At 47.5% G+C, this 26,185-nt stretch overlaps 1 protein-coding gene across 7 annotated transcripts in view; it reads right to left on the bottom strand.

Moving 5' to 3' along the window:
- Positions 1-26,185, bottom strand: part of Trim2 (tripartite motif containing 2) — a 265,724-nt gene that overhangs the window by 58,982 nt on the left and 180,557 nt on the right. The window contains exon 1 of one of the 7 annotated variants that reach the window (XM_075950761.1): positions 25,365-25,825. The exons of 4 other annotated variants lie outside the window; for them this stretch is intronic. The gene's annotated coding sequence lies outside the window, so the exon portion shown is untranslated. Of the gene's footprint in view, positions 1-21,659; positions 21,763-25,364; positions 25,826-26,185 lie in introns of those variants that run through there. 2 more of the 7 variants (XM_075950769.1, XM_075950767.1) reach the window with 2 other exon arrangements.

The raw sequence follows: 26,185 nt of genomic DNA on the forward strand, positions 1-26,185 counted from the left end.
GGGCTCTATTCTGTTTCTGGTGATGAACTTTTCAGCTACGGATTGAGAAACCTGACAAACCATTATGTCCATAATTTGATTTCCTATCAAGTCATTAAATGTACTTAAAATATTAAGAGCACAAAATGGCCAACACGTGCCTATTTAACAGTACTTAGGTCTCTATAGTGTAACAAATACTGCAGAACAAAAACCTTATGTATTAGAATTCAAAACCATCCTCTTTACAGCAATAGAGGCAGACAATACTAATAATTCTTTATTTAAACAACAGGATTACATATTTGATGGCACCCGTCCTTTCCATACAGGTAAGCACTGCATTGAGCCCTTAAAGGGGCCTTGACACCAGAGATCAGTGAAGGTTATCTAGTGGGATGGGGAGTTGAGAGTCCAGTGACATCAACAGGTCTTGGAAATGTCAGGACATGCCACTGTGGGCATGAAATTTTAGGATCGAATAAGTGCACCTTTTTTAACTACAATAACAAGCAATAAGACCGAGGACCAAACCCTACCTGCTGCCTGATTTCTTCACCATCATTTCTTAACCCATCAAGTTAGACACATTAGTGAAGGCTTTAGGGAGGGAACTTTGTAAACTGGTAAAGGGGGAACTGGCTTTGTAGTTTTAAGAATTGGTCCTAACTGCATTATAAACTTCTGAGGCAGGCACTATGTCCACATAAAACCCTGCACACAAATGTGACAAGCAGCATTATTCAGAATAGCCCCAAGTCAGAGACATCCCTGGTATCCACCAACTGGTAAGAACATATAATTACAGGTGGGCAGTGGGCACCTTTAATCCTGAGTGCACTCAGGAGGCAGAGGTAGGTAGATAACTGAGTTCAAGGCCAGCCTGGTCTACATACCAAGTTTCAGGACAATCAGGGCAATACAGAGAAACCCTGCCTCAATAAATAAATAAATAAAATAGAAAATTTCTACCCTCATATAATGGGATACTATTAATAAAGAGAATATAATTCTGATATATGCTGTGGTGGATGAACTTTGAAAATGTGCTAAATGGGAAAGGCTGGATATATAGTAACATATTTTACATTATTTCATTGTCGTGAATTAAAGCAGAAAAATGTATTTGTATTCAAGTTCCCTACAGAAGAAGTCCACACAGACAGAAAGCAGGTTAGAAGTGAATGCACTGCTGACATTTAGTACTAGGCACAGGGATACCAATCACCCTGCAATACACGGGAGGGTCCCACACAAGTTGTCAACAGCATCTCCTTTGGGAAATCCACTTCCCCAGGCTGGCACACCACTGGCAAGAATGTACATCTTCCCCACCTCCTTCCCCTGCTCAACTCCCTCTCACTCCTTCAAAGTCACCACTCCTGTTAGGGAGGCTCCTCTGGCTCCTCCCCCAGCTGCTAGGTGCTCTCCCCTCAGATTGGGTCGGGGAGCCACTCTTGCAAGTTCTGTAGCATTCCTGGTTAAAAGCTGTGAGAGGGTCTATCTTTTACTCCAAACCTCCTAGGCCCCAGTGCACGGCTTGTCCCATAGTAGATACTCCATAAAAGACTCAGAATGATGACATTTTCCTATAAAGCAGTAAGTGGCAGAAAACGATGCAAGGTAAATATATTCATCTCACAAGTGAAAAATAATTGGGCCAGAGGCCATTAGAGAGAGGCAAATCTTATGAGGGACTTATGATTTATAAAGGGCTTTCAACATAGATTTTCTCCTTGAACTTCAAACCAGACCTCTCCAAAGGTAGGAGCAAGTATTACGATTATTCTAGTATGGATTAAAGTTTACAAAAGGTTACATGCCCAGCTGAGGGAGGAGTAGCTGCTATACAGTAGATGTGATCTGTGCCATGGCGCCCCTAGTGGATAAGAAAGAGCAGTGAGGGTAACCAGGCAATTCCAGAGTCCAACAAAGCCAGCTGGCTCAAGAGGTATTTGTGTCAGTGACATCATGGATATAACCAATGAAAAGTGGGCAACCTGAGAGCAGAACGCTTTGAAACTGCCTTGTGTCATCATTACTCCATTCTGCTTTCAAAGAACTCTTGTGAGAATTAATGCCCAACTCTCATGAAGGACGATGGTGAGGAACAATTATTCCAACCCAAGAACTCCCATCAGAACTGGCCCGGTGTTGGTGCTGCCGCTAAAGATGTGCCCAGTTCACAGATGATTGTGTTCCAGCTGGTGTGTCAGGCATAGAAAATAAATGAGAGAAACAGAGCTCTCAAGGGTTAGGACCTCAATGCATTTTGGGCAAAGGGGACGCGATTCAACCTGTAATATCTACATTGGGTAAAGAGGTATCACGAAGCCCAGGCTGATGCAGGATTGCCTGAGAGTCCTCTAGATTTCCCCCACATTCTTTTCTTACAATTCTAGAGTTTAAGTTCAATGGGAAGCACTCAGTTTGGCTTATTTGTGCTGAGCAGTGGTAAACACGTGAGCCTCCAACAGCTAAGAAGACAGACGGTGGGAAAAGGGGCTGTGAGCTCTGTGCATCTAGGTGACTCATCTTCCTCAGCTCTCCTCTCTGTAGACAGCGGAGTAAGCGAACTTACAGCTGTCCTCACGGCGTGTCTAACCCGCCCCATTCTATGTATTGCTCCGAGGATACCAAAGGCAAAAGCACACAAACGAAGTTGCTCTTTGGTTTCTACCATTGTTTGCTGTGTATAATTCAAAGCGGAATGTCTTTTTCCCACAGCTGGAATGAAATCTCCAGTACTAACTGGGTTCCTGATGATGATGATATCTGTGCTGGGCTGGGTACAAGGACCTGACTTTAGTCCCCAGAACCCATGTTTTTGTTTTGTTTTTAAAGAAAATTCCAGTCACAGCAGCCTGTGTTTGTTACCCTACTGTGCAGGAAAAATCAAGAGGATCCCCAAGTCTCGTTGCTGGTATCCCAGCCTACTTGGCTGAGCCTGGGGCCAACAAGAAATTCTGTCTCAAAAACCAAGATGGTGGCATCTGAAGGACAGGCGAGGTTTTCTTCTGGCTTCCACAAACATGGAGGCATGCATTTGGAAACATGGTCACAGTTTATCCATTGTGACATTAACATGCACACAGAGGTACTGTTTCTCCAGACAAACGGGTGGTCACGCTTTTCATTTTAATGGTTAAATTCAAGGTAGCAGAAGTCCCTGGTTGTTAGTACAGGGATGGAGCCTGGGGCCTTTGTGTCTTGCCAGTAAGGACTCTACCGCTGAAATAGAGCTCCAGCCAAAGCTAGGATCTGGCCTTGCCTCCTGGACCTACCTAGCAACCACGTGGGCGCGGCTAGCCACACCCAGAGGCACCCTGGAGCCCAGACTGCCCGCAGGAGACTCTAGTGGGTGACTGGGTCAGAGGCAGCCGACAGCCTCGCTGGGCGGCTTTCCTTTCTCCTAAGGACATTCTTCTCTGCAGTCCACACAATAAAGAGCCTTCACACCAGCGTGCGGATCAGAGTGAATCTGACACACATTCCTCTGCACTACGCAACCAATCCCACCTCCTGGGCTCTACAGTTAAAAAAAAAAAAAATCTCAGAGACAGCCTCAGCTGACAGCTCCAGGAACTTCATGGTTCTGCATGCCCACGCCTCCCGTTTCTGTGGCAACAGGTCCCGCCCCAGGAAGCAAGCCCTACTTCAGCTAAAGCAAGCTGTTGTTCTTCTCCAAGATAGTGATGGCTCTGCTTGTAAATTTTTTTCCTCTCCCTTCCTTGATGAATATCGTTGGCTAATCTTATTTTTTTTTTATTAAAACCTTTTTGTAGAACCGACGCAAGTGGCGGGGATGGGCGTGGCCGGCGGAAGCAGGGCTGAGAGGACAGCATTCTGAACTATGAGTGACTGGGATCGCCCTGGATGGACATCCCGCACCGCTTGCGTTCTCAGCTGACGCCCTTTCCCTTCTGGGACTAAGGCTCCGGTGTCTCCCGCCCCTCTGGGTTCCAGAGGTTTAGTGGATGCTCCCGATCTTGAAGACTTACAGTGCTTTTTGGCGGGGAACAGGCTTGAGTTTACTGGGCATCCAGTAACTCAGTGCTTTAAGCCGAAGGGGGTGGTAAAAAAAAAAAAAGCCCCTTGTCTGAAGGGAATAAGTGGAGGACCTGCCTCTCATCCTCACTACCTGCCTCTTCAAGTCTGTCATGAAAGGACAGTATCTTTCTAAACAGTCTATGGGTCTTCATTATCTGAATGTTTCTTCCTTCCTTTTTTTTTCTCCCTCCCTCCCTCCCTCCCTCCCTCCCTCCCTCCCTCCCTCCCTCCCTCCCTCCCTCCCTCCCTCCCTCCCTTTGTGTTTCCTTTTGTTTTTTTTTGAGACAGGGTTTTTCTGTGTAACAGCCCTGGCTGTCCTGGAACTCACTCTGTACACCAGGCTGGCCTCAAACTCACAGAGATCCCCCTGCCTCTGCCTCTAGAGTGCTGAGATTAAGGGCGTGAGCCAATGCTGTGGCTGCTGCCGCCGCCACCACCACCACCAGCAGCAGCAGCAATCCCTCTGAATCTTAATGTGAATGTCAGCACGTGACTCTGATTAAGGCGTGACTCAGATTTGCTCTAGAATGGGTCTCTTATTTTGGGGTGTGTTCCAAGATCCCCTGTGGATGCCTGAAACTGGATTGCACTGAAGCCTACATGTGTTGCATTGCCCCATAAGTACCTGCATACCTGTGATAACTTTTACTTTGGTGATAAATTTTACTTAGAAAGTTAGGAGCAGTGAGAGGTTGACAACTAATTAAGAAACAGAAAATAGAAACAATAGACTGTAACCAAGTTGTGTGCCTGTGTTGTCTCTTACTGCGTTTTTACCTTCTTACTTAAGGAAGCACTTTACAGTTTCACTGGCATAGCTGAAATAACAGCACAATGTCTGTCCTTGGGGCCTTTGTAAGTTAAATAAAATGTACCTAAGGACAAGCACAGATGGATCTACTAGCCAAGAGGCTGCAGCTAACAGGCGGGTAGCCTACACAACACGGATATGCTAAACGCAGGGATCATGCCTGTTCTGAGTAGGTCAGAGCAGACAGGAAGAGAGGTCACTGTGCCCAGCAGAATGGCATAAGTCTTACTCCTGTGTGTCTCCATTTCCTTAGTAATATAATAGGAGTGTGATGACAGATCTCCGTTGACAACTTGAAACGCCTGGGAAGAGGGAACGGCAATTGAGAAATTGTCCCCATCAGACTGACCTGTGAGCATGTCTGGAGGGGAAGGGTTCTTGGTTGCTAATTGATGTAAACGAACCCACTCCATTGTGGGCGGTGCCATCCCTGGGCAGGTGGGTCTAGGCTGTATAAGAACGAGACCTGAGCAAGCAAGAGGGGGAAAACCAGAAGGCCAATACTAAGCAGTCAGCACATGAGCTATTATTATTAATTATTATTATTATGCCCCTAAGAGATTTATGAGTCTATTTAGGAACTCGCACTTCTGGACTTATGTGATTCAATAAACTTTTGATTATTAGATGTAAGACCGGATTAAAGCTAGCTGTGAAGCATACACCTATAATCCCAGCACTCAGAAGGCTGAGGCAGGGGATCAAGAGTCCAGTGAGCATAGTGAGTTCTAGACCAGCCTAGGATATTTGGGGAGATCTTGTTAATACAGTAGGATAAACAGCAACGACTACCCAAAGAATAATGTGTGACCCCTCCCCCCGTTTTCATTAAAATTAACACACGAGAGTGGACAGACTCATGCAGGAGAGCCCTCCCTGCATACTTCACGGGACCAGGCTGGCCTCAGCCTTCCCTGCTTCTCCCCACACACTTAGCACAACTACCACCACAAGACTTGGACACAGGTGATCTTGGAGGCTCCTCAGACAGATCCCGGTGCCAGGCAAGCCTCAAGAAGGGAGGGAGGGTGCTCACTACCACCGCTACACTATTAGAGAGAGCCTGGCCCGGGCGTCTCTCCCATCCGGCCAGCAGACTTCCTGGAAAGACTGGAGGAGGCAGGGCTCCTCTGGTCTCTTTCCAGAGCCAAAGCTATGCCCTTTGATGTCAGTCATAGGTTTTGGACTTGGAGCTCTCGTGATTTGTTTCCATATCCTCTTCTGAATGGATGCATTGCGGCAAAGGCTGACCTACCCAGCACCCTCAAAGGTTAGAAGTATGTCTGGGCCTGCTGCTGGGAGGCCACAGTTCCACGGGAGGAGAGGGCACAGGGACTGAAAGCAGAACAGCTGGGTCACAGCAGAGGGACCAGGCTTGAATATAGCATGTTATCTTCCTGGACCTGTCAGTAGGTGTCTTCCTGGGCCTGTGAGTCCTGGGGACAAGCCACTGGGGACATGCCACTGGGACCAAGGCCAATAAATACAGAGGTACCACAAGCCTTCCTTGATGACTTTCTATCTTTTCTCTGCTTCTTGTTTTCCTGTTTTGTTTTGTGTGACATCCTGTCCTCTTCCCCACTTTTATCCAACAAACCTTATTTAGTGTCTGTAATGTACGGGGTATTTGTTCCCAGGCCTTACAAGGGTCACTACCACTAAGGAACCTAAATGCTTTGATGAGAGATTGACATAAAATTCTCAACAATAGAAGCAATAAAAGTAAATCAAACCTTGAGCTAAGTGAGACGCGAAAACTATGTGGAAGAACAGAAAAAGGCTCTCTCACCCAGCAGCTGGTAACTAGAGGAATTAATGGCTCATGGTTTGTGAGTGTGGACGTTGCAACAAACAGCAGGAGTTCCCAAGATAGCAGGCAAACCGGAACCCTGCACAAAGGACTGTAGAACGCAAAGGTCAAGGATTCGGCCAGTCGTCGGGCAAAGGGCAGAGAGAAAATAAACCATGACATCCTGTCAGAAGGGGATTCACAGAGAAGGCAGACTCCCGGGAATAGCAAAGAGGCAAGAAGACTTAAGACATTACAGTTAAGAAGCCAAAACAGCCTTGTCTGTAGAAACCCAGCACAGACAGAAACAGGGGAGTGTGTGTGTGTGTGTGTGTGTGTGTGTGTGTGTGTGTGTGTGTGTGTGTTGGCATTAGTCAGCAGGTGTTCTGACTGTAGAAGCCTTTTAATGCAAAGTGAACAGGTTGAAGTGGTAAAAAAAACACAGACGTGATGGTCGGCATCACTTTATTGGGTATCTGGTTCTCTCCCTCTCAATCTGATTGGACTTCGATATTGTTCCCTTTTGGGCAGGATTGCTGCGAACTACTAGCAATTAAATTCAAGACCTTGGTATGAGCTTTATCACCGAGCTTATCACAACCCAGTCCTCCAGCCTACTCCTGTTCGTTGTTGGTTTTTTTGTTTGTTTTGGTTTGGTTTGGCGTTTTGGTTTTTCAAGACAGGGTTTCTCTATGTAACAGCCCTGGCTATCCTGGAACTCACTTTGTAGACCAGGCTGGCGTTGTAAACTCACAGATATCCACCTGCCTCTGCCTCCAGAATGCTGGGATTAAAGGTAAGCACCACCACCAACCGGTAAAACTTGTTTATTTTTAAACTTCCTCTTTCTTTTTGAATTTACGCCTATGTAGTGTGTGCATGTGGTAACCACAAGCTAATGTCTTATGTTTTCATCTGTTACTCTCTACCATTTGCTTTTGGATTTGTTTTATTTTATGTGTATGAGTGTCTTGCCTGAGTAAATGTATGTGTACCGCATGTGTGTCTGGTGCCTGCGGAGGTTAGAAGAGGGCATTGGATCCCTGGAACTGGAGTTATGGATAGTTGTGAGCCACCACGTGGGTGCTGGGAACCAAACCAAGGTCCCCTACAAGGGCCACAAGTGTTCTTAACTGCTAAACCATCTGTCTAGTCCCTTCCCCCCAATCTCTTTCTGAGACAGGGTTTCACTGTTGGTTTTGGTTGACTTGGAACTTACTATGTTGACCAGGCTGCCTTCTAAGTTACAAGGATCCATTGTCTCTGCCTCAAGTGCTGGACTGAAGGGTGTATCTCCATACTCAGCTTCCACCGTAGTTTGTGAGACAGGGTCCCCTGAATACAGTTCCTGTTGCTGTCTGGAATAGTTGACTAGTGGCCTCCAGGGATCCTCCCATCTCCACTTTCACAGCACCAGGACACAGGTCCACAGCATCACGCCTGGCTTTTCACACGGTGCTGGGGATCAGAACTTAGGTCTGTGTGCTGTTTTGGCAGGCGCTTGACTAAGTTATTTTCTAAGTTCGTTAGAACGCTATCCATATGTGTTTATTTGCACATAGAAACAGGAGAGCCTGGTCTTCATTTCAACTTTCCCATTATAGGAGGAGAGTCCGGTTCTGTTTTCTACTGCATGGCCAGGGCTCCGCCAGCACCAGTCTTAAGCCGGCCTCCCGGCGGCCTCCAGATTCTGAGCCTCCCTTTCACACGCTCTCAACTGTGTCTGACTTTTTAGAAGCAAACTGACCCATGACCTTGAGACCAACCTCTGAGATTATAAGTCTAAAACAGGAAGCTTCCGATCTTTGATTCATAGCAAAATTAAGGTGTCTCTGTGAGGAGTGGGGTAACTCCTGGGGTAAGGTTCCCATCCTTACCTGAGGCCTCCTTTCTGGGGCCATACTGACCATCCTGCCCTCAGTGTCTATCACGCCGTACCATTTGAATCCCTCATGACAGATGTCACAGTTTGCAATGGCCAGTTTGCTTGGTTAGAGCAATTGCCCTCCCCAGCCTATAACTCCATGGGGCAGGATGCCCCTCCATGGGTGAGACAGCAACTCAGCACTATGGTGGTCCCCGAACTTCATCATAAAGAATGTCTGAGTGTCCTGCCTGCCTGAACATCACCCACGGTAATGTCACCCATCACTGCCTGGGAGAACACAGTCCCACTGACCAGGTTCTTACACGAGGCCCTTCAGAAACAGTCAGATGACACAGTGCCGATGTGCTAAAGACCCTTTGAGCTGTTTCTGTAGATGGGCTCTGTTGGGAAAGTGGCATTAGCTAGCTACGAGGACGGCCCGACTTCTTTGAGAGCGACACGGACTGGGTGGAAACAGTCTCCACACTGCTCACAGAAAACATGCTCATCTAAGTGACACTTGATAGTCACTGTCAGCTTGACTGGGTTTAGGATCACCATGGAAACACACCTTCGGACGGGTCTCAGAGACGGTTTCCAGAGGATTTAAACTGGAGTGAAAGCCTACTGTGAATGTGGGTGGTGAAATCCCCTGGGTTGGGTCCTGCTCTGAATAAAAACGACAAAGAGAGTGGACACTGGCATTTGTCTCTCTCCCCTTCCTGACTGCAGGTGTGGCCAGTCCCGTCCAGCTCCTGCTGCTGGCTTTCCCGCCATCGTGAACTCTTAAACCAGGAGCCAAAGTAAACCCTTTGTTCCTTAGTTGCTTTGGTCAGATATTTTTTCTCATAGCAACAAGAAAAGTAACTAATACATGCAGATCATAAAGTGTGTTTTAGAATACATATACATGTCTATGTGATTCCTGGACACAAGTAAATACTGGACGTAATGCGCAAAAAGCATCATTTGAACATTTTGTGATTCACTTTTTAAAAAATTGATACAGCGAGAACCCAGGGATTCATGGTAGGGCAGGGCCCTACCTCAGCCATATTCCGAGGCTTGCACATCTCTCCTGCTTTTTATGTGTTCTGAACTAGCAGTGAGCTCGTATAAACTATTGAGTCCCAGAAGAATAGGCAATAACTGACAACAATAGGGGAGATGTACTAAGGACACCATTCCTTCCTAGAAGCCTCTGAGGGCACTGTAGCTCATACACCCACAATCACACTAGTGAGTGACCTTCTGGTCACCCAGAGTGTTCTGCGTGTCCTTGCTGGCTGCAGTAAGGGCGTGTGTGGTCTTTCAGGATTCCTCACCTTTGTCCTCACTGGACTCTGCTCGAGCCCATGTTGGGAAATGTGCCCCGAAGGCCATGTGCTGTGCCTCTCTAGTGTGCGAGGGGCACCCCCGTTGAACACTGAGTGACTGGGAACTGGCAGGCCTTCTGCCAGGCTGTGATAACCCAGTGGCTTGCCAACTTGTTTCGGGTGTCGCTTGGCATGGACTCCAACACAAATGCTATGTCTACCGGCTCCTCCAGGCCATGGTTCTCGACCTGTGGGTCCTGACCTCTGGGGGGGGGGGTGTCGAATGACCCTTTCACAGGGGTCGCCTAAAACCATCGGAAAACACAGATATTTGCATTGTGATTCATAACAGTAGCAAAATTACAGTTATGAAGTGGCAACAAAAATAATTTTATAGTTGAGGGTCAGCACAGCATGAGGAACTGTATTAAAGGGTCGCAGCTTTAGGAAGGTTGAGAACCACTGGTCTAGGCTCATCTTTCCTTGAGGATTCAATGGAGGGGGGCAGAACAAATAAATAAGAGGGCCCAACTTCTGGGGCCCCTGTTTCTTGGGGGAAAGCGGTTTCATTCCACGTGAATTAGAGACTGAGCCGTGTTCCACCTGAGCCCAGTGCTGGCCCTGGTCACACTTCTCTTTGACAGGTTATCCAGCAGGTATGATGGGAGATGCTTTTGATCCACTGGGGAAGTAGCTCATTGCAGAAGTGACAGTGCCAGGCTCTAGCATCTGTGGCACCCTGGACAGACAGGACGCCAGGCTGCATGGCTTGACAGCATATGTATGCAGCAGCCTATCCATGCGTCTGCATATCCACATTTTGACATTTCATAAACTCTAACTTGCAATTTTGCTTCATTTGTGCACATACCCCAAACTGACCAAGCATCAGACTTGAGACACACTTATTCGTTAGGAAAGAAACCAATCAATCAATCAAAACTGTTTTCCAAAGGCCCTGGCACCGTGCGGTTATAACACAGCACCACTGAAGTCAGGTGAGGTCTTTAAGGGTCAAAGGACGAGTGAAACTCTCATACCCTAGTCCTCCAAGTTAAAACAGTAAACAGAAATGAGAGGCCCAGGTTGGGCTGATTCCCAGTTCGCTCCTCCAGCACTTATGGGAAACAACTGATGTCCCAGGAGTTCTGGGTTTGCAGCCATGCTTAAGACACAACGCTTGGACTCTAAGAACTTGCCAGTGAAAACAAACACGTGAAGAGGTTGCTGGATGACAGGAACTCTTCTGTAAGAGAGAAGTCAGGCACGGGCTGCAGTGGAAGGCTCAAGGTTATAATACGGGTGAGAGAAGGATCTCGCATTGTCCTGTGGTGACCTCTGAGAGGCCTTCGAAGGGTTGTGAGACACACAGAAACCATTTAGAGAAAAGTCAAGTTAAAGGTGCAGGGTGTTTCCGAACAGGAAGATCCAGCATGGACAGGCTCCAGGGAGTGAACTAGGGGGGCACTGTCAGGGGGAACAGCCTGCTCTTCTGTGATATTAGGTACATAATGGGGCCAAGAGCTACAAAAGGCCGGGACGATAAATGTCCAGCAATCAGCAGGATGAACTTCCTGAAGGAGGCGGGAATAGACACCAGTCAGGAAGTTATTACACCAGTCAGCTCTTTCATGATTCATCATAGTGGCTTCAATGTCTCCATCAACACTCACGTTGAAGTTTAATTCTCATTGTGAGGGTCCTGGCGAGCTCTGCAAGAGGTGATTGATCCTTCCTGGGTCAATGGATTAAGGGACCAATGGGTTATTTCAGGAGTGGCCTTGTTACAATGTGAGCTTCTCAGCTTCTTCTCTGTCCTACCATGTGATACCTTGCATTGCCTTGGGACTCAGCAGAGTCCTCACCAGCAAGAATGTGCTCAGCTGTCTGGGTCCCTCGACCCTGAACTCCCCGCTTTCCTAACTATACAAAGCACATTGCTTTACTTTAGATCCTCCAGTTTGTGGCATTTTCTTACATCAACAGAAAACAGACCAAGACACACACTCCTCTTCAAGTAAGCATTTTTTTGTGCATTCCATGTGTCAGATCCTTGCACACTCAAGGGAGCCTCATGTATCAGATCCTTGCACACTTGAGGGGCCTCATTTGTCAGGTCCCTGCACACTCGAGGGAGCCTCATGTGTCAGATCTTTGCACACTCAAGGGAGCCTCATGTGTCAGATCTTTGCACACTCGAGGGGCCTCATGTGTCAGGTCCCTGCACACTCGAGGGGCCTCATTTGTCAGGTCCCTGCACACTCGAGGGAGCCTCATTTGTCAGGTCCCTGCACACTCGAGGGAGCCTCATGTGTCAGATCTTTGCACACTCGAGGGAGCCTCATGTGTCAGGTCCCTGCACACTCGAGGGAGCCTCGTGTGTCAGATCTTTGCACACTCGAGGGAGCCTCATGTGTCAGGTCCCTGCACACTCGAGGGAGCCTTTGTTACAGCGGTGAGCTGCTCATGGAGCTCTTCGGAGACACCGAGTCCAGGAGGAAAGAGAGAAACACCACAATTCTTGTGGGCATGAGCTCTGACAGAGGTGACCCTGGGGTACCCTGGGAGGGTGCAAGACAAGAGACTCTTGGATTGAGTCTTGAGGGGCGAACAGGGATTGGTCAAGGAAGAAGACTGGGAAATGGACACTAGTCAGAAGGAGCAACTGAGGCAGGGGTCTTCAGCCACCTCATACACAGCAGCTCTGATGCAGGATGAGGGAAACTGAGGCTTTCTAAAGATTAAAAATAACAGATGAACGCGCGCCAATGACTGATCACAGCCCTTTAGCAGGGGTGTGGCGTGTGCCAGGCACTGACTGACTTTGCTTACGTCTTTGTTTGCTCTGCTGGAAAACGAACTCCATGTCTTATGCATGCCAGACGTGAGTTGTGCCCTGATTTGTACCCTCCAGCCCAAACAACGTTCTGTGAATGAATTTGTTGGTTCATTTGTTTGAGGCAGAGTCTCATGTATCTCAGGCTGGGCTTCAGCTCGCCAAGCAGTCAGGCATGAGCCAGAGCGTCTGGCCTTTTCTACTTCTACCTCCCAAGCCTGGAATATCAAGCCTGTGTCCCCACCCCTGGTTAATGTTGTTTATGAGGATGGAACCCAGGGCTCTGTGCATGCTAGCCAAGTTATCTCATAACTGGGTCCCATCCCCAGTCCAGATAGCGTTTGTTAGACCCAGTAACTGATTTAATTATTCCAAAAGGCATTGCTGTTCTCTCTTTATAAACCTTCCCCTTCTGAGTCACAAAGGCAACTGAACACTGTTTAAGGACTTCAAACCCAAGTATTTCTGACTCAAAAAAACAATCTGTACTGATCCCCGAGAGACAGGCGTGACCCAGCTAACATAGGAAGGAAGCCTGCCAGGCCCGGGTCACCTGCAGGAATATGCTGCTGGATGAAGGCTGACGAGGAGTCCTAGATCATGGAGCCTAAGGCCGTGGCGGGAGAAGGCTGTGTACCTTAACCTGAAAGTCATGGGCATCCTGAAGACTCAGAAACAGCGGAGGGAGAAAGGGACAGAGAGACACCCTAGGGAGAGCAACCAGGCAATAAGGCTCAGAAACCTAATGAGTGTGGGTGGTGACTGGGCTCCTAAAGAATCAAGAGGAGGCTGTTCAGGTTGCCTGGGTGATAGGTGATGGAGGTGTCTATATGTGTTAGGGTTAGACATGCAGGTGACAGCAAGCGAGAGAAGGTGGTGATGACTTGAGTCCAAGTTTGGCCATTACTAGATGATTTAGTCTAGAATATCCCCATGGACACTTGTGTTGAAATTCAATCTCTATAGTAAGCCTTACATGGTGACCCTTACTGGGCCACCAGGGCAGAATCATCGGCCCACAGATTATAATGTATTACCTTGAGAGGGGTGGTCTACTGTTGCCTTGGGGGGGGGGCGTGGTCTACTGTCAAAGCTAGTTTGAGTTTGTTTCTTTTGAGACAGGGTCTTTTGTTGTTGTTGTTGTTTTGTTTTTTTTTTTGAGACAGGGTTTCTCTGTAGCTTTGGAGCCTGTCCTGGAACTAGCTCTTGTAGACCAGGCTGGTCTCGAACTCACAGAGATCCGCCTACCTCTGTCTCCCAAGTGCTGGGATTAAAGGCATGCGCCACCACTGCCTGGCTGATTTTGCTTCTTTTATGTTCCTCCCCTTGACGATACCTCAGAGTATCCTCATCTGCCAAAAGGCCCTCTCCAGGTGCAGCCTCTTGACCCCAGACTTTCCAGCTTTCAGGACCACCAACGGAGCAAACATTGAGTTTTTATAAATTATTCATTTCCTGGTATTTGGTTGTAGCAACCAAAAACTAATGAAGACAGACAGACAGACTGCACTCCAAATGTTTGTTGGCAACATGGAAATGCTGTTGAGTTCACAGTTCTAACCTCAGGAGAAAGGCCTGGGTATTAAATGAGGATTAGAGACAGAAAAGAAATCTAGGCAGAAGATGCCATTATAATAAGCACTATTATCTTATTATATCAAATTATATTAAATATCAAAATTATTATATTGTATCAAAAGACACAGTGCCATCCATGTGTAAGCCTTCCAATAGCCAAATGAAGTTGATAACCACCATGAGTTATATAAGATAGACTATGCATGTCATTCAGTAACCCATGTAGGATTGTGAAGTCTCCCTGAACTATAGCCGGGTTCCCCACCCTTTAGTGACTGTAATCCAGTATTACAGTTGGGAACCATATAGACATATATTTCACCGAAACGAAGATAGTATGAGATCATACGCAGCCCTACACATTATGCTAGCTCACTTTTAATCTTTACTTTTTATTTATGTATCTATGACAAGGTCTTGCTATGCATCATAGGCTGGCTTGGCTCATAGGATCCTCCTGCCTCAGCCTCCAGAGTGCTGGAATTATGAGCATCTGCTACCACGCCTGGCACGTATTTCGTTTCTAAAATAGACTAGCTGCAACTCACGAACTTGATTTACAACCCACTCCTGAAAGCCGCAGCTTGAGAATGGCTGTCTAACGCCCTTCTCCTCCCACCACTGCGTCTGGGTGCTCACGGCAGGTTTGCAAAGGCGAGGGTGTCGTAACTGGCATCATACCAGAGAGAAAACTGGGCTTCTGCTGGTTTTCAGTCTCCAGTATAACCTGGCAAGCACCGATATCTTCTGCCGAATTATACCCGGAGGACCTGACTGTGAAAGCCAGTTCTTAAACACCAAGTCATCTGTTGCTGTCATGGGTCTTTGTGGGGATTAAAGCTAATTGCTGCTGCCAACTTCCCCCCTCTGTTGTACAGGAAGGGAGAGGCAGATGCACATAACTTGAGAGAGTTGTGAAGTTATTTGCACTAAAATTGCCATAGTGCTGCATGGCAGGCAGTAGGACCTGGGCACACAGCCCGGAGCAGCTCGCGCTCTCTTGAACCTAATTCCTGCAGACAGCAACGACAGTAGAATTATTACCTCTGAAGCAGAAGCTACGGACTACGACAGCAACATCTTGTTCAGCAGGAAATGGTTCTGCTGATGGGGCTTTGGGAATCAATCCCAACACACGTCATGGACCCTGGATGTAAGCGTTCCCCCTTTTTCTTCTGCTTCACGGAAAGAGGCAGCAGGCTCCTTGTCACCAAAGGACTCATTCTGTATGGCCCACCTGACACCCTGTCACCCCCATGGTCTCTGGTGGTTAATGCTGGCTGTCGGCTTGTCTGGATGGACAGGCTCCCAGGAAACTGATAAATTTCACTGCTGGGTGTGTCCGTGAGTGAGCAAATTGAGGGGAGAGGACCCAAGCTGGCCGAAGCATTCACTCGGCTGGGGCCCTGCGTGGAAAAAAGCAGGGGGAGGAGGCACGCATGCTTTGCATTATCAGTTCTTATTGAGGGGATGCACATGCAGTTTTGCTCCATCTATACATCATGGACCTCAAACTCCATAAGCTTCAACCGAGACCCGGGACTCCCAGGCCTTCCATCTGAGGATGCTTCTGATGGTTCTGAGACTTCCAGCTCCCACTGCTGTGCTTGCAAGCTGACTGGGGTGGAGTGGGGTGCTATGGCTTGATGACCCGGCCCAGTAACATTCAAGATGATCAAACTGCATGTTGCTACCTCAGAAAAATGTTCAAAATTAAGAATTCAGGGCTGGAGAGATTGCTGAGCAGTTAAGAGCACCGACTGCTCTTCTAGAGGACTCAGTTTCAATCCCCAGCACCCACATGGCAGCCAACAATCATTTACAACTATGACTTCATCTTCTGGCATCCTCTGAAATGCCACACACATACAATGTACAGATACAAGTGCAGGCAAAGTGTGTGTGTTCGTGTGAATGTGCATGCGTGTGTGTGTGTGTGTGTGTGTTGTTCTTCAATTGTGGTGCTAGGGATGGAAGCCAGGGTCTGGCGCACACAGGCAAGCAAGCGTTCTTCCACTGAGCCCTGCCCCCAGCCCTGAAGGGGACTTGTTAAAGCTGAGTCTTTCTCTACTCTGAGAGTAAACCATTGTTACCTTCTCAGTGCCAAGCGAGGTAACCGCCACACTGAAGGAATCCTAAGCTTGAACTGAGGAAGCAGGTTCTTCTAGATCCATGCCACTGGGGCCAATAAACGTCATGACTAATAAAGAAAGGTAGGAAGAGGGCAGAAAGTGGTTAAGCACATCCTGCTGGGTCAACAGGTCAACCTTCATGAATACTGTCAACTCCCTCTGGCAGCTTCAGTGGCCCAGGCTCCAGGGAGAAATCACCCACAGTCTCCATCAACAACTCTGGTCCGTACATACATGCATTCACTAGGTCATGTGTCATCCTAAGCCAAGAGTTCAATGTTAGCTTGGTTGTGGGTTTTGTGTCTTTCTTAATTGAATTCTACTTGTTTTAAGACTGAAAGTGAACCACAGAGCGCTAACTATGCTGGGAGAACAGAAACGAAATTCAACTAAGAGTCTTATTTTGCCCCGTGAGCACCGCAGATCAAGGAAGAGCCGTCGGCCTCACTGACTGTTTCCAAGAAGGCAAACTGCACCAGGACACAGAGTCCATATGTTCTGTGTTTACAGCCCCGGGCACCAAACTTTCTTTATGAAAACCTCCATATGACTTCAATTTTAAGTTAACTGTTTCTGTTTTAAGGTGAATAATTAAACGTTTTGGTGGAGAGGGGCCATTTTGAGGCAGAGCTCATGTAGCCCAGCATAGCCCCAAACTCACTATGGCCCTGACCTCCAATTCCTTCCCCTCCATCTCTCTGCTGAGATTTTCTCTCCTGTATCACCCGGGTACTTGACTCTGGGCAGCTTGAGCATGAGGACCATGGCTCTGCCAGGCCTTGCCCTTCTCGCCCATTTCCTCTGCCTTCTTAAAAACCACGAGATTACATTTTTAAAGCTAGCCGCTAAGATCTGTTTCCTTTTTTGGCTACTTCCTCCTCCTGAGGTTGACTACCAAAGTACAGCAATCAACTCTCCCCCCCTTTGATTCACCTAATTAACATGCCCAATTAAAATTAAACACCTCATTTAAACACGGGGTTTTTCTTTTGATGGAGGAAGGTCATTGGTTAAGTACTAAAGAAACTGCTTGGCCTCATAGGTTAAAACATAGGTGGGAGGAGTAAACAGAACAGAATGCTGGGAGGAAGAGGAAGTGAGCTCAGAGGCCATGCTTCCCTCTCCCTGGTAGATGCCATGAAGCAAGCTGCCAGGTCAGACATGCTGAATCTTTCCCGGTAAGACTGATGCTACACAGATTATTAGAGATGGGTTGATTGGGATATGAGAATTAGCCTGTAAGGGCTAGAGCTAATGGGCCAAGCAGTGTTTAAGTGAATACAGTTTGTGTGTTGTTATTTCGGGTAAAGCTAGCCAGTGGCGGGAGCTGGGTGGTGGAAAGCAGGCCCGCAGCTCCCACAACATCCTTTTACATTTATAAAACCACCATTTGCCAATGTCCCACATCTGTCTCCCTCCTATCCACAGGCAGTCCTTTGTCCCTCTGAGATGGGGACAAACACCCCTTCCCCTTTCCCTTGTCCCCTTTCCCTTCTCCCTCATCCCCTATCTCCTTTACCAATGCACCCTACTCCATTCTACGCCTGCATGTCATTTGCTGCTGTTTCTCTGCCCGAGTTAAGCAGCCCCTTTAACTTTTCTCCCCCACTTAATGAAGGAGCTCTCTGTGAAAACAGGTGTTTGGGTGTGGTTTGTGCCCACTCCAGGATCCGGGAGGAAGCCCTCACTGCTCCATGGTCTCCTTCAGTATTTGTTCTGAAAATTTCACACCCTGGCCAAAGACTGTGAACGAGCCAACAAGGGACAGTTCTGAAGTTGTGGCTTTGAACTCTAATTACATCTGCAGGCATTGTGTGTGACGTCACAGGTGGAGCCCTGGGTGGTCTCAAGGGTAGAAGCAGAAGGTCTGGGGTCTTTTGTTCCTGCCTGGCCCTCCTGAGCAGCCATCAACGGGCACTAGCAGAATGTCTGTGTAAGGATGGTGGAAGCCTGACTGGTTCTTCAGAGAGGACTTAACGTCACTGGGATGAATGCATTTATTCTGGAGACTTGAGAAAGAGCAAGTGGCTCAGGGGACATCTAGGAAAAGCGCGGTCCTCAGTTCTTTCTCAAGTGAGGTTTAGCATGGAACATCCTGTTTGAGATAAGCCTCAAGCACGCCAAGAATATTTTGTTCCGCATTGAAAATGCAAACCAGCTCCTATGCAGATGGAATTCTCAATTTTACAACCCCATAAATCTGTCTTTCCCCCATAACAGAAACTGCTCTACTAAAAGCAAATTCTTAAAAATTTCCTATTCTGGTTGTTAAAAGGTTCTTTAGGAAGTAACAAGAAGTGAGGGGCTCGGGTGGAACTCACACTGGCATGGCAAGGTTCTGGGTTCAACGCCAGGAGGAAGAAAGGAGGAGCGAAAGGAAGGAAGGAAAGAAGAGTCAGGGGCATGGCTCATGCTTTTAATCCCAGCACACAGGAGAAGAAAGAGAAAGGTGGATCTCCAAGAGTTCAAAGCATAGAGAGGTTCAGGCCAGTCAGGGCTATGTAGTGAGACCTGTCTCGGAAAGGAAGGAAGGAGCCAGGCAGGCAATAGGAATTTGTATGAATCTGACCTGTAATCAATGCTCATTAAAAATTGAGAATCTTTGTTTAAGTAAAACACTTTATCTGAGTTACAAAAGAAATATTTATAATGGGAATAACTGAGAAACCTGATATTTTAGCATTTAATGAAAGTATTCACAACAAGTGAGACAGGGCTGGGCATGCAGTTGGTAGAGTTTTCTTTTGTGTAGGGTTGAGCTCTGAGCCACACCTCCCAGATCTTTCTAGGTTGTTTTGGTGACTGGTTGGGCAGCTTAGAGTGGGTTTTAGCCTTCAGGCACGGATTGCTTTGAACTCCAGGCTTCTGGACTGAGAACTGGAGGGGCAGAGGGCAGGAGATGAAGGAAACTCCGAGGGTAATTGCTACTTTATAGCAGAGAATAGGAGAAACAGAAGTGGATCGCATCGACCTCCACTCATGCCTGCCTTGGGCAAACGGCTCCCTGCCGCCTCACGGTACCCGGAGTGGGTGCCAGCCGCAGGAGCCGAGTGAAAGGGCCCCTTTATCAGCTCAGCTCATTTGTACTGCAGAGTGTGTGCCGCGCAGATGGCGAACGCATTGTTCTCATGAAAAGGGAAACAGCTTGGCAAGGAAGAATTTTAATGGCAGGGATCTGGAGACCATACTCCGCAAACCTGATTTCAATCAAGTTGGTTTTGATCACTACTGAGTTCATTGTTGGCAAAGAGTCAGATGTTTGCCATTTGTCCTCTGCAGCAACCACAACGCCGATATCCGTCACCCTCGATGGTGCGAGTTAAACCGAGTGAACGTCTAGCCTGCCGTGCTTGGTCTTTCTCACTGGTGGTCACTCCTTCCTGTACCCAAAACTGTCCTAAAACTATTCAGCATGGCTTATCTCCACTGTGACAGGTCTCCCAAGAGCACTGGGGCTGGGGACCTCAGGTCTAGAGAGCCGGGGGTACTAACTCTAAGGCAAAGATATGAATGAGCACACGCAGGTGAAGGGATGGCTCAAACTTGCAAGGAGTAGGAGAGGAGGGTATCAGAGGGAACAGCTAAGATTCTCATGGGTGTTTATGGGTAGCAAGCAGCTAACCCGGCAGCTTTCATCCCCTGTGAGTGATCTTTGGTCTACCCTCTTTGGGAGGCTGTTCCTCGGCCATGTAAAACATTGGTTCAAGGAGTATGACACTGCACACACGGTTTGAGTCTACAGCTTCTTCTTTCTTTGACTCATGTGGTTATTATTTTGCTTTCCTGAAACAGAATTCAACGTACCAGGTAAAAGGAAGCACCCTGGACATACGCTGCACACCGAAAAGGGTCAGTGCCTCAGATCTAGAGGGAAATAATTCACATTGTAACACCAAGGAGATCACCACGTGTAAGGCTCTGCTGCAGCCATGGCGAGCTGTCCTGCCAGTCTCTACCGTAAGAAAGAGAGGGACCAGGCCTGACTGCAGGCTCTTCTGTTGAGCGTCCTGTCAGTTCCTGCTGCCCCCTCACTTCGCCCAGGCTCCCAGTTTGTCACTTTAATTCCCAACAGAACCGTAACTGAGGCAGACTGTCTGGCTGAAGAGATAGAGCCACATTCTCTATTATGCTCAGTGGCCAAGGGCACACAGGGAAGCTAACAAGATGCAAATCCTGTTCTTGTGGCCAAAACCTTTTTCATTCCTAAGCAAAGGCCCAGAAAACTTATTCAGTTTGTTGGCGTCATGATACGGCTTCAGACCATTGTAGAATGAGCGACACTAATTTAAATAAATTGCACATAGCCAAAGAGAACGAGACGGTTTCATCTTTGTTTAGTCTGAGAGGCTATTTTCGTGATTACAGGGGCCTGATATCATCTTCTCAATTATTGCAAAGCTCAGGAGTGCCTATCATTTACCCTCCAGCAACACTCCCATTATGGGTCATTTTGCAGCCACCCACCCCCCCCCACACAACCACTGCAAAGCTGGCTAGGATCTGAGGAAGTGACCCCTGGAAGCAAGGCCGGACCTCGTAAAAGTCTTGAAAGTAAGCAACAAATGCCAGAATGCCCCGGGTTATGTTTAAAGATCCAAGAAAATGCCTTGTACCACACCAAAGGAAGCATATCTCAGTGCCGGGGCCTCCAGGTCTCCCAGGTAGTGTTTACATCTGAGCCTCCAAAAACCTCTCCAAGTTCCAGGAAGACTTCATTCACTATTTTGCTTTTCTGAGACAGGGTCTCACCATGTAGCTCTCAGCTGGCCTCAAAATTCTAGAGCTTCTGCTTCGACCGCTAAGTGCAGGGTGATGGGCTAGGTGGGATTACGGGGTGATGTGGTAGAATTTCCTCCCACACACCTCTAGTTTAGAGGGATGTTTGTAAAGACAAGGGATACGCTAAGGGAAGGTCAAGTATAATATCCTGCAAGGAAACCCCTTCAACTCGAGTAACAACTCAGGTTTCAGGAAATCACTGAAACTGGCCAAATATGTTAGGCCCTTCCCTCCCTAGGCTTACATAAGCAGTAAGGACAGCCGAGAGACACTCTCAGACCAGCTGAGTCACCCGAAAGAGACAGTGACCAGCTGACCTGCCTAGAAGTCTCTCAGACACACCGAATTCTTTACAAGAAGCTCAGATCCGCACTATCTGGGAGAAACAGAGACCAACCAAGCTGCCTAAAGGAAGAAAGAACTAGCCAAGCCACCTGGAAGAAGCAGAAATCAGCCCAGCTATTTAGAAGAGGCCCAGACCACCTGTGCCTCAAAGAGACCCTCTCGGACCTCTTGAACTACCTGTAAGCTGTGTGGTATAGTCCAGGTTTCCCACTTTGGTGAGTTGTCTCCGTGCTGGGGGTGGAGCTGGGGGCTGCGGATGCAGCTGAGTGAGAGTCATCTCTGCTCCTGTAAGTAGCCCCCATAAAGCTCATTAGTTTACCAAAGTGGACTTTGGTGGTATTCTTCACTTTGATCTGTAGCGGATTCCCTATCTGGGGTGATTGCTCATGTCTGCACAGGAACAATATCACACAGCACAGAGGTGTACCGCCATTCTCAACTGCGAGGAAGGCTTTGGGAAGAGATTCATGAATGGTGGAAGAAGGAAGCTCCCTAGTGGCTTCTCAAAAGGCACCAACCATGCTTGAAAACGCCTTCAAGGCTGAGGCTCTCCTTTATAAACAGCTACGCCATACTTCCAGAACATACAGCAGGGCCTTGAAGTACGATATTTTCTCTAGTGTCTCAGGTGCATTCATGTGCTGCAGTTAAGCAGAAAAAGCTGGCAGAAGCAGCTTCAGTTACACAGGCCTAATCCGCCACAGGCTGATAGCAATGCTGATAGGTACACAGTTTGATCCAAGGACACACAAAGACATGTTTTTTTTCTCATGGTTCTAGGAATAAAACCCAGGGCTTTGTGCATGCCAGGAGGCCACCTATACCTTCTCCATCTGCAGACCTGAGAACATTCTAATCTCCCAGGGACTGCCATTTTGCATAAATAAATTTCATGTAGGCATTCAGTTAGGCAAAATGGAAAGAGTAGAAACTCTAGAAGAAGGATATCTCTGTCCTATCATTAAGTTGAGAGTCAAGGATGGGATGTATGAGAAAAGTCATGATTTAATGTAGGACGTCGCCAGTGTAAAGAAAATCTAATACATGCCAACATAAACACTAATCCTGTGGTTTAACTTCTACCAAACCCCACAAATGACATAGAAGCCAAGCAGGAAGTAAACACTGGCTTTGTGTCACCGTATTTATCCCTCCCTAATTTTCTATTTATCTCAAAAGTGGCAGTTGTCAGGGTTTTTGACCCTAAGTTTTGATCAAATACTCTCCATATGATGAGACTTAATATCTCTCTTTCCAAATAAAATAATGCATCGAACTTTCAGATAACTTGTGGGTTTTTTTTTCTTAAAAGACTTGTTAACTACTCATTTAGTTTTAAAGTCTAATATGTAAGGATAGAAATAAAGCAATCCCTTGGCACCTGAAGGGGTTGGCTCAAGGGCATTCTCACCTCTGTGGACACTAAACTCTGCAAATAAGTCCCTTCTATAAACCACACATAACCTATGCCTAGGCCCTGTCTATTTTAAGTCTTCTCAAATCGCTTGTAATACCTGTGTAGTTGAGAATTACTGTTCTGCTGTATTGTTTAGGGAGTAATGGTCAGACAAAAAGGGAGCTTCTTGTCCAGTAAGGACTCACTACTAAGGCAGACCTCACTGAATAATGAATGTTGAATACAAGGTAACATCTGCACTTGAATCTTAGCTTTGGGAGCCTTGAGTGCGTGCAGGGAGCCAGGTTTGACTTTGAGGACAGTCTGAGAAGGCCTCAGTCTTTGCCTCAGGGCTTTATGATAACTCTCTCAGACAGACCAGTCAAGCAGATTTTTCTCAAGGACATCATTGCTGTCCCAGCCTTCACTGTTAGCAGCTGCTCAGAAAGGTGTATCAGAAGAACCTGCCAGAATCAACTTTCTGTGTGTAAAAAGATCAAGGTAACACTGCCTTTTACATGTTTGTTATCCAAGATAGATATGGGATAAACTAAGCAACCTTATTTTCAGCAGTGGTGAGGGAAAGAGGATATTATAATATCTTCTGAAGAGTCCAGGGTTCTGGGATTTCATCTCCAAAGCTCCCTTGGAAGTTACTAATATTACCCAGTTGGGTTATCTACACTGAATGGGCCATGTTTTCATGGTAAATTACTGTAGCCTGAAGAGCACACACACATACAGACCTACACGTTAACTATCAGCCTCTTCCTAAAGAGTCAATTGATGGCATTCAACTCAAAGGCAGACCAAAGAAACTGTCAGAGCACGAGACGGTGATGACTATACTTTCTAACCCGTTTATATTTAGTGTCCTATGAGAAATTCCTTCTGCTTGTACTTCAGTATGAAATAGAAACTACAGTCTCACCAAATAGCAATCCATACGAGCTCACAGTAACATGATGATACAGGAATAATTAAAGATGGGGATGCCACATTTTTGACAGATACAGTACTATTTATTATATAGAGTTTTCTAGGAAAATCAAATCTAGGTTTGGAGAGATGTTCTCAGATAAGGAACATCTTCACCTAAACAAATGTTGGTGACGGCATCGCACAAGCCACAATCCAAAATGAGGTCATGGCAACCGAGTGAAATTAAATTCTCCAGAAGAAAAAGGAGAGAAAATGGAGGCTGCTAGGCAAAGGAAATGCTGATATGAAGCCAGTGAGCTATGGTGTGAAGCTTCTGTACTCGATCCTGGGTGCAGAAAGCCCTGCCGAACTCACCAAAGTCCATATCTACGAAGGCAGGAGGGAGGCAGAGTCGTTCTTCCTATAACTGATCTTTAATCATTATATGAGCCTGTGTTTGAACAGGATGGAAACGCAATGTGTGTCATAAAGAGCCTATAAAATATCTTATGTCTTCGGTCAAGGATGTGATGGGCACTTAAGACTCATTCCTGCTCTTTTGTTCTTTGGAGTTGAAGGGCAGGTGCTGGCTCTGCCAAAAGGAAATCAACTGGAAATCCAGCTTAACTCCCTCCCCGATAAAGGAATCTGGAAATACCAGTTATGCTGAACGAGTTTATAACTACATTCTAAGAATACAGATGTGAAGGTTAAGCTGTATCCTAGAAGGGATAATAAAGACTCCAAGTTTGGGGTGGGGGGAGGCATAGAAGAGCATGCTGTCATAAGAACAACCTCTCATGAATCTTCCAGGGTCTACCCTCGTCTTTAGACTCCCAGAACTCCAAATGTCCTGAAATGTCATGTTTAAAACGCATTTGGGAGCTGGAACAGTAGCTCATTAGTTCAGTTGGGGCCCCTGAAAATAAACAAATACATCCCCCAAACCAAAAAGCGTTTGAACCTAATGCTGTCTGTGCCCTAAATAGAGGAAAGGGGTGCAGAAAATGAGTCGGTTGCTCCGTAGAATAGACCGGATTACAGGTAGGAAAGGATCTGGGGTTCACGGAATGCTTTAAAGCTCTGGCAGGAATTTCTTAGGACAAGCTTCCTCCCCGCCCCCCTCCCTTCTCCTCTTGACAGCAGCATGCAGTTTTCAACATGCATCTATCAAAAAGCCTCAAAAGGCAACATCTCCCTCCTTTAATAAACTGGAGTGTAGCGTGAGCTGGACCAGAGGGTAACTGTGGAAACTAATCCTAAGGGAACCTACCAGAGTAGTCCTTCTAAAAGAAAGAACATTATTATTTTTTTTTGGAAAGGAAAATAAATAGAAACAGAAAAAAATTTAAAAAAAGGAGGAAGCCTGTCCCTTCCAAGCTTTTTAAGGTTGCAGACAGAACAGCTTTCTTCTCCAGAGCCAAATGACTTTGCAAGCGTTCCTTGCAAGTTAGGGTCGTCAGGGGTCCGCGGGATCCGGGGAACAGTGCTGACGGGCTGCCAGCCCTGCAAAGCCGCAGCCCTAGCTGGGTGCCTGCGCCCTGCACGCCGCCAAGGACACTTACCGTGACCCTCGCGACTGCTGCTCGCACCTGGACCTCAGGCGGCCGCAGTCCCTGGCGCCGGCGTGCCCGCCCCACGCCGTCTCAAGGTCACACCGCTCGGGGACGCCGTCTATGCCGCGGGCTCAGCACAGAGAACGGAGGCGAGGAGCAGAGCTGGCCTCCCCGGCCGCGCCGGGGCCTTCCCTCCTTGTCGTCGGTGCCAGGCTGCTCCCCTCTGGGTCACTTCCATTCTGTGCTCAGTCCCAGAGCGGCGAGACATCTGTTTTCCATAAGCCTCGCGCAGAGGCAAATCCTGGATTAGATGCCAGAGCCCACGCCACAGCTGATCCGCACACAAAGAACCAGGGACAAACACGCAAGTTGGTGCCCAGTTCCAGAACCACACGGATGACTAAGGCGGCCGCAGCCGGGATGCACCAATCCGCGACCGGCTGGGTTTTCAGGTCTACTGCGGAAAACTCATCTCCCGCCCCCCCCCCACTCCTCCCACCCCACTAAAGCACGCTCTGTCCCCGCAGGGGAAGTGACTTCAGCTGCACCCGGCTGAGCGAATTCAAGGCAGCCTGCTTCCACCACCGGGCCTTCGGTATTGAAAGCAAACCCTGCTGAACGTGAGGAAGGGGGACAACGCTCGGCGTTTGCTTTAATTCCATTACATGAATCAAATATGATACAGTCAGCGCTGAAAACGACGAGGAAGTGCTGTCTCTGAGGGCGGGCTTTTCACTTTCTGCAGCAGCTTGGGCAAAATAGCTGCCTTCTCCTTGCTTCCCCTCCTCACTTAGGAAGCACGGAGTGGCTACTCTGAAGGGCTGTACAGT

Source organism: Microtus pennsylvanicus, chromosome 16, assembly GCF_037038515.1.
Source record: "Microtus pennsylvanicus isolate mMicPen1 chromosome 16, mMicPen1.hap1, whole genome shotgun sequence".
Lineage (NCBI taxonomy): Eukaryota > Metazoa > Chordata > Mammalia > Rodentia > Cricetidae > Microtus > Microtus pennsylvanicus.